General features: G+C 42.0%; 1 pseudogene; it reads right to left on the bottom strand.

Moving 5' to 3' along the window:
* The window catches only part of LOC127421791 (E3 ubiquitin/ISG15 ligase TRIM25-like), a 486,145-nt pseudogene that overhangs the window by 450,772 nt on the left and 18,481 nt on the right, over nucleotides 1-16,892 (bottom strand).

A 16,892-nucleotide genomic window follows, 5' to 3' on the forward strand; every position in this document is an offset into this window, starting at 1 on the left:
ATAAAGGCATCGAACCTGTGCACGCGCACATATACACACATGCACACACACACAAACACACTCACGTACATGCACAAACTCTTGAGTATTACACGCTTTCTTTTTCACAGAGATGAAATTTATCCTACCCTGAACTGTATCCAACATCCATTCATCCATCCAGCATTACAACACACAAACACACACACACACACACACACACACACACACACTCACGGCCGGGCCACGACCTCCTCCTCGTCACATACTCAAAGAGTTGTGCGTGTACATGAGCATGTGTGTGCTCATGTGTGCACGCATGTGTGTGTGTGTAGGTTAGTGTGCATGTGTGTGTGTATGTGCACGTGCACAGATCCAAGGCCTTTATGTTTGCAAGCACACATGCACATATGTGAACACAAAGATGTAAGAAAACATATAATACTCAAAGAGTTTGTGTGAGTATGTGAGAATGTGTGTGTTTGTGTGTGTGTGTTAGTGTTGGATGGATGAATGGTTGTTGGATGCAGTTCAGGGTATGATAAAGTCCATCTCTGTGAAAAAAGCATGTAAAATTCAAAAGAGTTTGTGTGTGTGTGTGTGTACGTGAACATGTGTTCGTTTGTGTATGCATGTGCGTGTGTTAGTGCACGTGTGTGTGTATGTGTGTGTGCACAGGGCCGAGGCCTTTATGTTTGCAAGCACACATGTACATATGTGAACATGAACATGATGAATGCTCCTGAACACTCAATTTTTCTCTTATTTTTGATCTCCCCCATTCATTTTCAATGGCCAGTCATTTTGTGACTTTGTGTCATTTTGTACAAAATAAAAGCATTTAAAAAAAAACTTCCAGGTTAAACATTAAAGCACACTAGCATGATGAATAGTACAGAATGTTTTCATATTTTATTTAATATTGCCAAAATTATCCACAAATAATTCTTTTTTTCACTCAAAACTTTTCACACAAAATTCTGCATAAGCTCAGGTCAATGAGGCCTACGATCAGTAAGATCCAAAAATAAATTAAAATAATTTTAATTGAAAGAAAACAATTTGGCAAAAAGATCTAATCCAATATTTGGTGGTAATATAGTGTAACAAGGTGAATTTTGTGGTGCTTCTATGACACTTTCGACTCACGTGTCGACTGGCATGCTCTTCAGGACTCGTACCCTGCTCCTTTACACCACAACGCTCTATCAGTTGATCACACTCGAACAAACTTGTATATGTAGTTGTTTATGTAATGCAAAGGTTAAAATGAGTCATGTTGCTATAGTAAGAGTTTAAAAGTCATAAGATAACATTTTGTGAGGAACAGGGCGAAAAGTAAGTGTTTATGAACTGATAATCTGCCATTTTACTCATTATTTGTATGAAAGCAAATTAAAGTCGTTGTTGTAGCACCTCTAGTGTTTGTTTTTTTAAACCATCTTTTTTTTTTTATTATTAGGTTTTTTTGGCCTATCCCAAGAAGTGTTTTACAAAAAAAAATAAATAAATAAATAAATAAATAAAATAAAATAAAAGCTAGTATTTACTATTTATTCTCTCTTGATATTTTTGCTTTAGTGGACATAATATATAATGTTTAAGACTTAAAGTTGTGGGTTAAAATAATTGAATTTAAAAAAAAATTTCATAATGGCAATCATTATATGGCTTTATATTCATAATGACATCATCATCCTCTCAGGATGTGAACTTTTCAAGTGTCTTCTCTTTTTTTATCACTTTATCGGATGTTTTGTTATGTTTGTTGGTGGGGACGATCTTAAACTGTCATTCCTGTTATCAAGATTTTGTACCAAAAACAACTGATTAAAAAGTGGATATATGTACAAATATCAGCATTAAATTCTCTTTCTGAAAAATTATTTGTTGTGTCATGACCTTGAGCATGAATCTAGTATATCAGATATTCTGTCGGACAATTTACTTTAAAAATCAACTTTTTTAAATGGAAAATGGAGATCCATATACACGGGAGAGCTAGGATAATTGTATAACACTCAATAAAAGTAACATTAGTGGGAGTCACGTGATGGCAAGCTGGGAAATGGCAGCATGCTAGAGCAGTGCTCCGGATACCCACCATTAATTAGATTATTTTGTATATATTTGCTTCGCAAATTTAATCAAACTTCGATAGATAACTTACTTGAAGCATCCGACAAACGACAATATGACATCTTCCAAGCAACCAATTTGAGGGGTGCAAACATGTCTGAAAACAACACGCCCAGAAGCTAACGATTCCCCATCACTACAGTCAAGTAATCAAAACCTGAACTTGAAAGATCTTTTTGCTGAAATTACTCAAATGAACGCTACTTTGCAGGGGGTAGCAAATGATGTGATAACTATTAAAGTGACTACTACAGAACTTAAAGATGCGATTAGCTCCATACAGGCCAGACTCGACAAAGCCAACAATCGCATCTCGCACGTGGAAGATGCATCGAATCGCCTGACTGGTGACACTGAAAGGATGGCGAAATTTGTGGACGAGCTCTGGAATAAAGCTCAGGATCTGGAAAATCGCAGCAGATGGAATAACATCAAAATAATCGGCCTTAAAGAGAGGAAAGAAACAGGTTGCAAAATGAACAAGTATGTACAAAAGATCCTGTCAGAGGGGCTCGGGTTGGCAGGACCGGAGTTCGAGATTGAGCGGAGTCATCGGAGCCTTGGGCCTAAGCCTAATGATGATCAATGTCCCCGGGTCATGTTGGTGAAATTTCTACATTTTAGCGCGAGGGAGAAAGTCCTGGCAGCAGCGAAAAAGAGCAGGGGAATTGAATGGGAGGAATGCAAGCTTTGCATTTTCGAGGATATGTCGAGGGAGACTTTCTCCGCAGCGAAGAAGTTACTTTGGGACCGCAAGATTCGACATACCCTGGCTCACCCAGCGACACTGAGGTTTACTTGGAGGGGGAAAAAGCAGAGTTTTACTGACCACATGGTAGCGGAAAGATATATAAAGGAGCACATCCAACTACAAGGAGGTGACAAGTAAATCATCGGGACTGGAAATATGTAAGTCGAAGTATTATGATACGTGGTTGAAATGGTGAGTCGGGGAAAGCTATAGGGTCTGTCTTCCCGAGTCAACGAGTGCGTGCTGACCGTGAGCATCACGGACCAAATGTGTGACCCAGAAGTGGGTTCACTGCCCCTTAAGGGCAGTGTTTTGAGTTTATTTTCTCCCTTATTTGTTTTGTTTTCTGTATATATTTCAAGGTTTTATTGTTCACAAAAATGTTTGAAGTTAAATTGTTGGTTTTCAATCAGAAATGACTGTGGGTACCAATACCAGTTTATATGTTAAAGGTTTATTTTTTATTTATTTTTGGAACTTTACAAGGGAGTTGCATCAGAGCACAACAGGTGCAAAGTGTTACATTTTTAGTGTGTGATGGATAGACAATGTGTAAATATCATAGCTTGGAATATAAATGGCTGTGGGTCACCTGTTAAAAGGAAAAAAATAATTGCGTATCTTAAGATGAGAAAAGCTGATATTGCCTTTTTACAAGAAACACATTTAAAGATGAAAAGGAAGCCTTAAAACTTAGACATGACTGGGTCGGACATGTTTTTCATAATTCTGTGTCATGCAAGAGGAGTGGAGTAGCCATTCTAGTAAGGAAGAAAATACATTTTGTATTGATGAATCAACATAAAGACAAGGAAGGTCGTTTACTCTGTATAGAAGCAAAGCTCAATGATGTTAAGGTAGCGCTGTGTAATGTATATGCCCCAAATAAGGAGAAGCCTGAATTCTTTCATGAGGTGAACGAAATATTAGCCAACCTCGAGGGATATGTTATACTCGGAGGTGACTTTAATCAGACTATGGATGGCATCCTGGACAGAAGTCAAAACAACATCAGATTAAGTCCTAGAGATAGGGCTGCTATTCACACTCTCAAAGATGACAATGGATTAACAGATATTTGGAGATTGGTTAATCCACGAGAAAGGGAATACACATTATTCTCAAATTGTCACAAGACCTTTTCAAGAATTGATTATTTTCTGATCTCCAACTTGTTAATTGATTCTGTTGCTGACTGTATAATTGGAGTAATAGGATTGACAGATCATGCACATGTGGAGTTAAAATTAGAAGTGAAGTTAGATTATAAAAAAAGGGGGAGGTGGAGACTAAATACCTTTATGCTGGAGGATAAGGTCTTTGTAGATTCATTGCAGGACAACATAAAGATGTTTTTTGAACTTAATATCGGGTCAACTCAGAGATTAGCCAACAGTGTGGGATGCCTCTAAAGCATTTATCTGGGGAAAATGTATTGCTTATGCCAGTAGGAAGAAAAAAGAAAGTGTCGAAAAAGTGAAACTTTAAGAAAAACAAATCAGTGATTTAGAAAAGGAATTGGTGCAAGGTTTTACAGATTTGAAATTTAAACAGCTTTGTCAATTAAAATTTGATCTTCATGAATTCTTTAATAAGAAAGCAGAATATGCATTATTTTGATTGAAGACCAAGTATTATGAGAGTGGGGGAAAAAGCTGGGAAACTCCTTGCTAGGCAGATAAAGCAACATGATGCATCTCACGTCATACCTGCAAATAAGGAGGGAAATAAGGTGCTCACCTCCAACAAAGAAATTAATAGTGTTTTTAACCAGTTCTATTCAAAATTGTATACATCAGAATCCATTTACAGTCAGAAGGATTTAAAATACTTTTTAGCCAATGTTATACTGCCCACTTTAACCCCTGACGAACGTGACTCAATAGATGCACCTATAACACAAGAAGAGGTCAGAACTATTATAATGTCTTTGAAATATGGAAAATCACCAGGCTCTGACAGATTCCCAGTAGAATATTATAAGAAGTTTATCGATGAGTTGACCCCAATATTAATGGAGGTATATTCAGAGGTACTTGAGGAAGATATGTTACCTGACAGTTTTAATGAAGCCTTAATATCACTCATACCAAAACCGGAAAGAGATACGATGGATCCTGCTAATTATCGACAAGTTTATTAAATGTAGATTATAAAGTGTTAACAAAATTATTAGCCTCACGATTAGAAGGTATTTTACCTAAAATTATACACAGAGATCAGGTGGGCTTTATTAAAAATAGATCTTCATCTGATAATATGAGAAGGCTATTACATCTCATGTGGATGAATCATTCTAGTCTAGATCCCATTGCTGCAATATCGCTTGATGCGGAAAAGGCTACGATAGGGTGGAGTGGGGGTTTATTTTCGCGGCTTTAGAAAAATATGGTTTTGGTCCAGGTTTTGTGAAGTGGGTTAAAATTCTTTACTCCAATCCTAAAGCAGCTGTAATAACTAATGGAATAACTTCATCTTTTTTTAATCTATCTAGGTCTACCTGCCAAGGCTGCCCTCTAAGTTCACTTCTTTTACATTAGTTTGTAACCACTTGCTTCAATGATTAGAGAGGAACCAAGAATTAAATTTGTATTTGCAGGGGAAAGAGAACATAAATGACTGTTTTATGCAGATGACATATTGCTAGTAGTTAAAGACCCTGCATGTTCCTTACCAGTACTCCTTAATATGATTGAATCTTATTCTAAATTATCAGGATATAAAATCAACTGGAATAAGTCAGAGTCTATGCCAGAGTCAGCAGTGTGTTTTTCTTCCGCAGTCAGTGCATTTAAGTTTAAATGGATCCATAAAGGAATTAGATATTTAGGTATCCACCTGAGCTCTAATTTAGAGAATATATTGAATTTGAATATGGAAACTTTGTTGCAGAAAATACAGGCAAAATTAGATAGTTGGAAAAAAATTATGTTAACTTTATAGGGAAAGATTAATATAATAAAGATGGTGGTAACACCACAGTTTAATTACATATCAGGGATGGTCCCTGTAACTATGCCTCACCAGATATATAAACGATATAATGTTAAAATTAATAATTTTTTGTGGGACGGTAGAAGACCCAGGATTGGCGTTAATAAATTATGTTTGCCTAGAGATGGGGGTGGGGGTGGGGGTGGGGGGGCGGGGTTAGCATTACTGAATGTAGAGCTCTATAAAATAGTATTTGAAATGTCTAAGCTCGCTAGACACTGGGGGGAAGATGATTTAGATTTAGATTGGGTATTAATAGAATGACAACTTACTTCACCTTTTTGGCCAATAGAGGCTTTTTCACAAAACCCAGAGGGGGACTTACAGCATCATATGACCAACCCAATATTGCTTCATTCTAAAGAGGTTTGGAAAAGCGTCCACAGGAAGTGTAGGATTTCTCACATGTGTCAACATTACTCATCAATATGGAATAATCCTTATGTTAAGGTAGGGAAAAAGCCTTTGTTTTGGGGACGATGGTTTAGAAGTGGAATACATACATAGGATTTATTTAGTATTGATAAGCTTTTATATTATAATAATGAAAAAAAAAAAATCATTTAGAAGGCCAGGATCATTTCTGGAAATATTTACAGATTAGAAATTGTTTGGAGACAAAAGTTTCCATGGGACAAGACAAGAATATTTTAGAAAATGTTTTTGAACTACCAAGACCCGTTCAAAAATCATCTACATTTTATCAACTTAGTTTGAGGATTGGTGATAAGAACTGTGAAAACCTGAGATTGATTTGGCAAAGAGACATTAATAGCGACATAGATAAGGATACTTGGAACAGAATTTTGTCTTACAGTGGAAGGTACATTAAGGAAGCTGCTCGAATTTCTGCCTGCCTGGCGGACATCTCGGCCTGGATGAAGGAGCACCACCTGCAACTCAACCCAGCCTAGACTGAACTCCTTGTCTTTCCAGCCAACCCTGCTGTTGAACACAACATCACCGCGCAGCTGGGTGCAACTACAGTAACGCCTTCCAAATCGGTCAGAAATCTAGGGGTAACCATCGACAACAGACTAAATTTCACAGACCACATCTCAAAGACCGCAAGATCATGTAGATTTACACTCTACAATATCAGGAAGATAAGACCCTTCCTCTCTGAACATGCCACACAACTGCTTGTCCAGTCACTTGTCATAACTAGACTGGACTACTGTAACGCTCTCATTGCAGGCCTCCCTGCATGTGCAACTAGACCCCTCCAAATGATCCAGAATGCAGCAGCACGTCTGGTCTTTAATGAACCAAAGAGAGCACATGTTACACCACTCCTTGTCTCTCTCCACTGGCTGCCGGTTGATGCACATATCAAATTCAAGGCTCTGATGCTGGCATACAGAACAGTCACTGGGTCTGCTCCAGCATACCTAAAATCATTTATGCAGAGCTACGTGCCCACTAGAAGCCTGCGGTCGGCTAAGGAATGTCGCCTTGTTGTACCAACACAAAGAGGCACCAAAACACTTTCCCGGACTTTCAGCTTCATTGTACCACGTTGGTGGAACGACCTTCCCAACTCCATCCATGAAGCTAACCAGTCATTAAAAAAAAAAAAAATATGATGCTAGTGATACTTTGTAATACAGCACTTTTCATACCACTGTCTCCTAAGATGATTCGCTTATGTTTTCCTCTCTTGTAAGTCGCATCTGCCAAATGAATAAAAAAAATTAATAAAAAATAAATAAATAAAAAAAAAGGAAGCAAGAGGTACATTTATCCAGTATAAGGTATTACATAGGTATTATTATATGCCAGTTTGCCTTTTTAGAATGGGTTGTCTGAATGATAACAAATGCTGGAAATGTAAACAAGATGTTCTTTGGCAATGTTCAAAAATTCATCCTTTTTGGGAAATTGTGTTGAAATATCTTGGAAGATGTTTGGGATTTGACCTTCCATTTTCATCAAGGATTTGTCTTTTAGGAGATACATCTGAGATTCCTCAGATTAAAAAATAATGAGTTCTCCCTTGTTACTGTGGGGGTAATTACGGCAATAAGACTGATACTTAGATTTTGGAAAGATATTCAATGTCCTACACTTAAAATGTGGATTGAATTTATGATTGTGAATGTATCATATGAAAAAATGTTAGCTAAAGTGAATGGAAATCACTTAGATGTTGACATGTGGGAGAATTTTATTCAGATTGTTACTTCAAAGGATGACTGATACTAGATCCATTTGTGACTTGCCTACCCCGTTGTGCATTAGTGTTATTTCTATCGTTATTATTATTATTACTTAGGTTTTTTTATTTTTTATGCAGTGTATTTATTAAATGTATTGTTTGTACTGGTATGTTATGTTATGTATAAAGAAAACCAATAAAACTTCATTTAAAAAAATAAATAAATAACATTAGTAATAACTTAATGCATAATGCACTCGTGTTGGCCATATCACAGTGACTTATGTGCAATTACAATTCAGTCTTCAACCTTTTCAACAGACAGTGTAATTCAGATACATAATTCTAAACAGTTATTGTTCCTCCATAGGTTACATATGTTATTGTGTTGTTTTCTTGCCTCATTTGGTCACAGTGTAAAAATCTGTGCTGTTCCAGTCTGAATAAATGTAACAAGGTCTCTAGACCTGCAAGAATGAGAGTCCAGAGTGTGAAGAATACACAGAGCAACCCAGCGTACATTTGCTATAAAGTGTGAATCAGGGTTAGATTTAAGCCCCTCTTTTTTGGAGAAAATTCCAAAGAACCATTTTGTGCAAGTCAAAAAAGACCCAGTGAAGTAAAGTAGATAGACAGCACCTCCCTTTTGATTACAAACATCGACACTGCCATAAGCTTGTTTTTCACACTAAAAACAAGCTTTTTAAAATAGCATTTCATCTGCAAAGGATGCCACCTATATGTCTGTGGTGGTACTATTCTTTACAGTAGCTGAACAGTAACACCTTCATTTTGAGTGAAACAAAGACAAAAATTAGAATACTTACACATTGTATCTGTCCTATTCAAAAACATTTTTATTTCAGATTCTGAATGACCACCCGGCAGATAAAAAATGAGTAAAAAATCCGCTGACTTAATTAAAAAGCTCCCCACAGATATTAGGGTGTCGTAGAGACTTGGGGATGGTCTCTTTTGATTTGGGCCAGTAAGCAACCATCTTACAACACCATAGCAATGCCCTTGTAATCACCCAAAACACAATGACATTATATGACATAAATATAAACAATAAAAGTATTATAAAAATGTTATAAAATTTTTACTTATGCATTTATTTTTGTTGTGGAGAATCCAAAGGCATTTCGACAAACACAAGATTAAGATTAGTTTTTCACTGTTTAACTCTTAAATGGGTCAAAAATGTCCCGAAATGTTATCTTATAAAATACTTTGCTTTCATGTCTTTACTTTTCAATAACATCTCAACGCTATCATTATCATTATCAAGACATTATCATTGATGAGCAATGAGTGAAGATTATGTACAATCTTTTCTCATAATATAAGTGTTTGTTGTTTTTGTGACATATACCTCTGTCTTGTTCTATTGCTCTTTAATGCAACAGGATCACACTGGAAGTCGTCATGTTGCTTTTGAATATTCCAGTACCTGGCATAGGACCCTTTATGCCAAACGTCATTTTCCATCAGACATTTTGCATTTGCACTGAAGGTTAGGTTTAGGGTTGGGGTTTGGGGGTAGAGTTAATTCCTCTTCATTGTTTTACAGCCTTTACAGCTAAAAACAATTCGCTTTACCTGGACAATGGAGCTCAAACATGCCCTTACATTCAAAAGCACTTACTGCTTTGGCCACTGGGTAGTGCTTTGAATTTCGAAAAAGCACAGACTGAGTTTAGCTCAAGAAAAGTCAACCTTCTTTTTCAGAATTTACTGTACTCTTGTTCCCTATCTGTCACCCACTCGACGTTGTGTCGATGTAGTGACACTAGTGGTCACACTTGGGAGCCCCAAACACCTCTGCTTTTTGAAAAAAGGCCAATGGGAATTGCCGAGTGGAATTTGCATGCCACTTCCCCGGACATACGGGTATAAAAGGAGCTGGTATGCAACCACTCATTCAAATTTTCTCATCAGAGCCGAGCGGTTGCATTCAGTGCACTGAATTCAATTTCTCCCTACCGTTCACCTCAAACTGCTGGATTTACGGCGCATTTCAGCGGCTTCTCCCCCTCTGCACCCGTGGAGTGCAGAGAACGCCCTCTCGCCCGTTATCTCTCTGCTTCTGACGGCCACAATCACTGTCTTACGTGTCTGAGCGCTGTCCACGCAGAGACATCGTTCGTGAATGGGTCTTGTCCTCATTGCGAGAACATGACCATGGCAACGTTGCGGTCGTGGCTTGCCTTTATAAGAAAACAAGCCACCCCAGTGGTTCCCCGCCTCGGTCCTTCTACCTACGGTTATGAGGCCGCGTCGGTTAGCACTGGGGCTATTTGGGGACTTCAATGGGAGCACCTCTGCCGGGAAACCCCCCATGGACATCCCATTCCTCAGCACGCTCGCTTGCCCTGGCCGGGCTCTCGGATGAGACCGTCGGCTCGTCTCAGGGCAAGTTTGACCTCTTAATCGGAGCCCGGGAAGACGATGAGTCATCGAGCGCAGCATCGGAGAGTGGGCTCGTCCAGTCTGACGCGGAGGCTTTGGCTGGGCTTCCTCCTTCGGGTATGATCGCCCAGTCTCAGGCCGATGCGGAGATGACGGACATGCTTTCCCGGGCAGCCGTAAGCATTGGGCTAGAGTGGATCCCTCCACTCTCCCCTGAACCCTCGTGGCTCGATGATTGGTTCATGGGCCCAGAGCGCTGCTCACGGCCGCGCCCTGCCCCGGTCCCTTTCTTCACGGAAGTGCATAAGGAGCTGACAAGATTGTGGGGGGCACCTTTTACTACCCGATCCCGATCTTTCAGCTCCTCTGCTCTCACTACCCTCAATGGTGGGGCGGCCAAGGAGTATTCGGTGATCCCCCAGGTGGATAAGGCGCCCAAAGCTCCCGTCCAGGGCCTGTAGGTTTACGTCGTCCCTGGTGACTGGCCCAGACTCGAGCCCCGAGATGGCATGGCACTGCGGGACACATCGCGTGGTCATCACACCGATCTGTCACCGCCTCTTCAGCCCTTGGACCAACCTTGCATTTCTACAGGGGTTCCCCTAGAGCAGGTCTCCAGGTGCGTTGTGGTTACGACAGATGCCTCCAAGATGGGCTGGGGTGCCGTATGCAACAGTCACACCGGCTCGTGGACTGGCCCGCGGCTGCATTGGCACCTCAACTGCATCGAGTTGTTGGCAGTACTGCTCGCCCTGTCGAGGTTCCGTCTGTTGATCCAGGGCAAGCACGTGTTGGTCCAGACAGACAACACGGCGGTGGTAGTGTACATCAACCGTCAAGGCGGTCTACACTCCCGTTGCATGTCACAACTCGCCCGCCGTCTCCTCCTCTGGAGTCAGCAGCTCCTCAAGTCGCTGCGAGCCACTCACATCCCGGGCGAACTCAACACCGTGGCAGACGCGCTGTCACGACAGGCTACACTCAGGGGAGAGTGGAGACTCCACCCTCAGGTGGTCCAGCTGATTTGGAGTTGATTCGGTCGAGCACAGGTAGACCTGTTTGCTTTCTGGGAATCCTCCCACTGCCTGCTTTGGTACGCCCTGACTGAGGCACCCCTCGGTATAGACGTGCTGGCACACAGCATGCTCCCAGGATTACACAAATATGCGTTTCCCCCAGTGAGCCTACTTGCACAGACCCTGTGCAAGGTCAGGGAGGACGAGGAGCAGGTCGTCCTAGTAGAACCCTACTGGCCCACCCAGACGTGGTTCTCGGACCTCACGCTCCTCGCGACAGTCCCCCCCCCGGCAAATTCCCCTGAGGAAGGACCTTCTTTCTCAGGGACGGGGCACCATCTGGCATCTGTGACCAGACCTCTGGAATCTCCACATCTGGCCCTTGGATGGGATGTGGAAGACCTTAGTGGCCTACCACCCGCAGTGTTAGACACGCTCACTCCGGCTAGGGCTCCCTCCACGAGGCACCTGTATGCCTTGAAGTGGCATCTGTTTGCTAAGTGGTGTTCTTCCCAATGCGAAGACCCCCAGAGATGCGCAGTCGGATCGGTGCTTTCCTTCCTGCGGGAGAGGCTGGAGGGGCGGCTGTCCCCCTCCACCTTGAAGGTGTATGTAGCCGCCATTTCGGCACATCACGATGCAGTGGATGGTAAGTATTTGGGGAATCACGACTTGATCATCAGGTTCCTGAGAGGCGCTAGGAGGTTGAATCCCTTCAGACCGCACCTCATCCCCTCCTGGGATCTCTCTGTAGTCCTTCAGGGTCTACGGGGAGCTCCCTTTGAGCCCCTGGAGTCAGTTGAGCTTATGGCACTCTCTTTGAAGACTGCCCTCCTGACTGCGCTCACTTCCATCAAGAGGGTAGGGGACCTGCAGGCATTCTCTGTCAGCAAATCATGCCTGTAGTTCGGTCCGGGTTACTCTCACGTGATCCTGAGACCCCGACCGGGCTATGTGCCCAAGGTTCCCATGACCCCTTTTAGGGATCAGGTGGTGAACCTGCAAGCACTGCCCCAGGAGGAGGCAGACCCATCCTTGGTGTTGCCGTGTCCGGTGCGTGCTTTACGCATCTATTTGGATTGCACGCAGAGCTTTAGAAGCTCCGAGCAGCTCTTTGTCTGCTTTGGTGGACAGTGAAAAGGAAGCGCTGTCTCCAAACAGAGGATCACCCACTGGGTCATTGACGCCATCGTGATGGCATATCACGCTCAGGACGTGCCGCCCCTCGTGAGCTTACGAGCCCACTCTACTAGGAGTGTAGCGGCCTCCTGGGCCCTGACCAGTGGCGCCTCTTTGGCAGACATCTGCAGAGAAGCAGGCTGGGCAACACCCAACACCTTTGCGAGGTTCTACAATCTCCGGGTTGAGCCGGTTTTGTCCCGTGTATTGTCAGGTACGAGCAGGTAAGTTCCAGGACAGCTGGCCGGCTGTACCGCTTGCGCATAGTGCCTTTCCCCTCCCTTGAGGTGAAAACGTGTGCTTTTGACTCCCAGTTGTGTTCACAAACTGTGATCCCTGGATGACTTTCCTCCTTAGCCTTGTGGCAGACGAGTTTGCGGAGAAACTCTCTGCCAGCCCAGTACGTGTGCTAATTAGGCCCTGTACTGGGGCAGGTGTTCCACATGTTCTGGTTCCCCGTAGGTGACCCCATGTGATATCTTCTGCTAAATTGTTTCCCTGTCGGTAAACTGCGTCTTCCTTGGGCAGAGGCCCCTCTGCCCCTGGTCACCATGTTTGTAGAAACTTCTCCCCCCTCGGGTAGGACCTACCATGTTACTTCTCCACATGACATACTTCCGACAAGACTCGGTAAGACCATGTGACGTATTTCCACTCAAAATCCCCCCCCCCCCTTCTCTGGGCAGGGTGTGGTCTCCGCAGTGTCTTCCCCTTGGTAGTGAAACCCCCCCGATGTAGACATTTATGGCCCCCAGTCGGTTAACCATTTCCACTCTTTTTGAGGAGAAAAAAGAGGAAAAGAGGCCACGGCTGGGCTAGACTGTCCCTATTTTTTGGGCAGTCGACTTGTTCCCGAAGGACCGTTCAACGCTCATAAGAGCCTTGGGGGAGGTTACGTGATGGCCTGGTGCACTGGCTATGAGGCACACAGTGGTCTGCCCGTCTCGCACCGCCAGTCCACGTAACACAGGTCAGCTAGTTGTGGCATTTGTATAGGGACCCCTAGTGTCATTACATCGACACAACGTCGAGTGAGTGACAGATAGGGAACGTCCTGTTTAATTTCGTAACCTCCGTTATCTGATGGAGGGAACGAGACTTTGTGTCCCTCTTGCCACAACGCTGAACTACCCACTGAAATGGCCGGGACCTTGTCTTGGCTCCTCAGCACAAAACCTGAATGAGTGGTTGCATACCAGCTCCTTTTATACCCGTATGTCCGGGGGAGTGGCATGCAAATTCCACTCTGCAATTCCCATTGGCCTTTTTTCAAAAAGCAGAGGTGTTTGGGGCTCCCAAGAGTGACCCCTAGTGTCACTACATCGATACAACGTCTCATTCCCTCCATCAGGGAACAGAGGTTACGAAAGTAACCAGGACGTTTTTACTACATTCTTGCAATTCTCTAATAAAATAGTAGTTAGACTCTGTGAAGTGCTGCCTACAAGAAAATTCATAAAATGCATATAATAATATTTGCTGTAATTTATAGAAACAGTAATGATTGGAAGGTAAGGTAGGTTTGTGTAGGTAAAGACCATAATAATTCTGCGGTATGGGCACTGCCATTGATAAAGACTGTGGCAGAAGCTGTTTGAAGCTTCCGCTTTACTAACAAAGATGTTAAAGAACTTTTATTCTGTTTGGAAAGTGTTTTGTGCCATAAAGGTGTATCTCTCCTTTTTTGCCATTAAAATACAATGAATAAATTTAAACTCTATAAGAATGTTTTTTGGCAAGGGGATATAACACTGGCCAGATTCAAACCTGCATCCCCACAAACAGATTGGCTCTTATACAGTGGCAAAATAAAATTATGTGAACCCTTTGGAATTACCTGCATTTATGTATAATATTTTTTTTAAATCTGGTTTGATCTTCATCTAATGAAGATGAAGATCAAACCAATAATGAACAAACACAATCTGTTTGAACTAATAACATACACATTATTGTATTGTTCTTGTTCATATTGAATACAACATTCAAACATTCACAGTGTAGGTTGGAAAAAGTATGTGAACCCCTACGCTAATGACGTCAACAAAAGCTAATTAGTCAAGAGCAGGCAAACCTGGCATCCAAATAATGAAACAAGATTGGTGGTGTGGGTTAGAGCTATTTTGACTTACAAAAAGCCCTCAAGCATTTTGAGTTTGCTATTCACAAGAAGCACCTGCTGACGTGGACCATGCCATGCAAAAAAGAGACCTCAGAAGACCTACGATCAAGAACTGTTGCTTTGCACAAAGCTGGAAAGGGTTACAAAGTTATCTCGAAGAGATATCTCAAAGAAGAATTAAGTACTGTGGCTACCCACCCAAGAAGTTGCTGTCCAGTCAAGATGACTTAAAGGGCACACCGCAGAATGATCAGTGAGGTAAAAAAGAACCTTAGAGTGACAGCTAAAGGCTTGAAGGAATCATTGGAACTGGTTAACATCTCTGTTCATGACATTAAACTGGCATGGTTTCCATGGCAGGACACAACGAAGGAAGCCGCTGCTTTCCAACAAAAACACGTGCCTGAAGTTTGCCAAAGACCAACTTGACACTCCACAATGCTACAGGAAAAATGTTTTATGGACTGATGAAACTAAGGTTGAATTGTTTAGGAAGAACATGCAGCACCAACATGAAAACATCCCAGCAGTGAAGTACTGTGGAGGGAGCATCATTATTTGGGGCTGCTTCAGGGCCTGGACCTCTTGCCATCATCAAGGGAAAATTTAATTCCCAAGTTTATCAAGATATCCTACAGGGTAATGTAAGGCTGGCTGTGTGTCAGCTGAAGCTCAGTAGAAGTTGGGTCATGCAGCAGGACAATGACCCTAAATGTTAGGGGTGTAACGGTTCAAATTTCTCACGGTTTAATTGTATCAAAACCATGATTTCTGCTCAGAAAATCATGGTGACAGCAGTCATGGTTACTACAATATTACTATAATAAAACCATTATAAATTTTCGCCAGGGTCCTTAACTAAAACATTTTCTATAGTTACTAAATCAACATTTTAACTTAATGCCTGCACTAATACGCTACATGCATCAACATAAAGTGCACTTCAAACTCATCTCAACATATATTCAATATTCGGAAGCAGTACATCACTATAAAAGGAATAACCTTGCTATTAAAATGCATACAGGAAGAGATGTTGTGATAATGCTGCTCGAGTATTTTAATCATACATGGAGATCCCATATGAACACCCCAAGGGCTTTAGTTATTGCTTCATGTCTGTCCGAATTAGCACTGTGTGCCTGCTTAAAACCAAAAGGGAATGTGTGCAGTTTCGGCTCACCTGTGGGTCTTTCCCTGGTTGATGTCGGCGTAAACGATTAATCTTGCATCAGTGTATTACTATAGTGGCATCTTAATGCTATTAATCAAACCACATTATTGACGCTTGCGATAAATTACAGCCGCGCGAGGAAACAGGAAGAACTTGTGTGCGCATTTTATATTAACCTTCACACGCTTTAGTGACATATATTACCAGTATACAGCAACTCGTGTCGAGTGATGTCTGTAAACAGTGCCTGTTTTGTAAACGTTTTTGACCATCGCTGTTGTAATTGACTGCAAAAAGAAAATGCTCCCAGAAAGGAGAAACGCAGGGGGCTTCTCTATCTGCAGCTCATTTTCTCTACTTGCCATTTTCAACTACACACAACGCTTGCAGAACATTGATTTCATCTAGGTGGAGGTGCATCAGTGGAGGTTGTAACTGTGCCTGTGTCTGTTTGACACTTTGTTTTGTTGACCAAAACTTGTGCTCCAGATGTGTCATTAAACTTGTGGTGAACCGACCGCAGTGCCAATACTTCCCGAACCATGGGTGGCAAACCGTACGGTTCATTTTTTTATCAAGAACCATTACACCCCCTACTAAATGTCAAAGTAAATCCACTACAGAATGGCAACAAAAAAGAAAATCCACCTTTTGGAGTGTCCCAGTCAAAGCCCAGACCTTAACCCAATAGAGATTCTGTAGAATGACCTCAAGAGAGGCATTCACTCCAGACATCCTAAGAATATGGCTGAGCTGAATTAGTTCTGTAAGGAAGAATAGTCCAAAATTCCTTCTGATGCCGGAAAAGCTTGGTTGAGGTTATTGCTGCCAAATGAAGATCGACCAGTTATTAAATCCAAGGGTTCACTTACTTTTTCCAAAGCATTGTGACGGTTTAATAGGATGTGTTCAATATATAGACATGAAAGATTATAATGGTTTATGTGTTATTAGCTTAAGCACATTTG

Source organism: Myxocyprinus asiaticus, chromosome 31 (assembly GCF_019703515.2).
Source record: "Myxocyprinus asiaticus isolate MX2 ecotype Aquarium Trade chromosome 31, UBuf_Myxa_2, whole genome shotgun sequence".
NCBI classification, from domain to species: Eukaryota; Metazoa; Chordata; class Actinopteri; order Cypriniformes; family Catostomidae; genus Myxocyprinus; species Myxocyprinus asiaticus.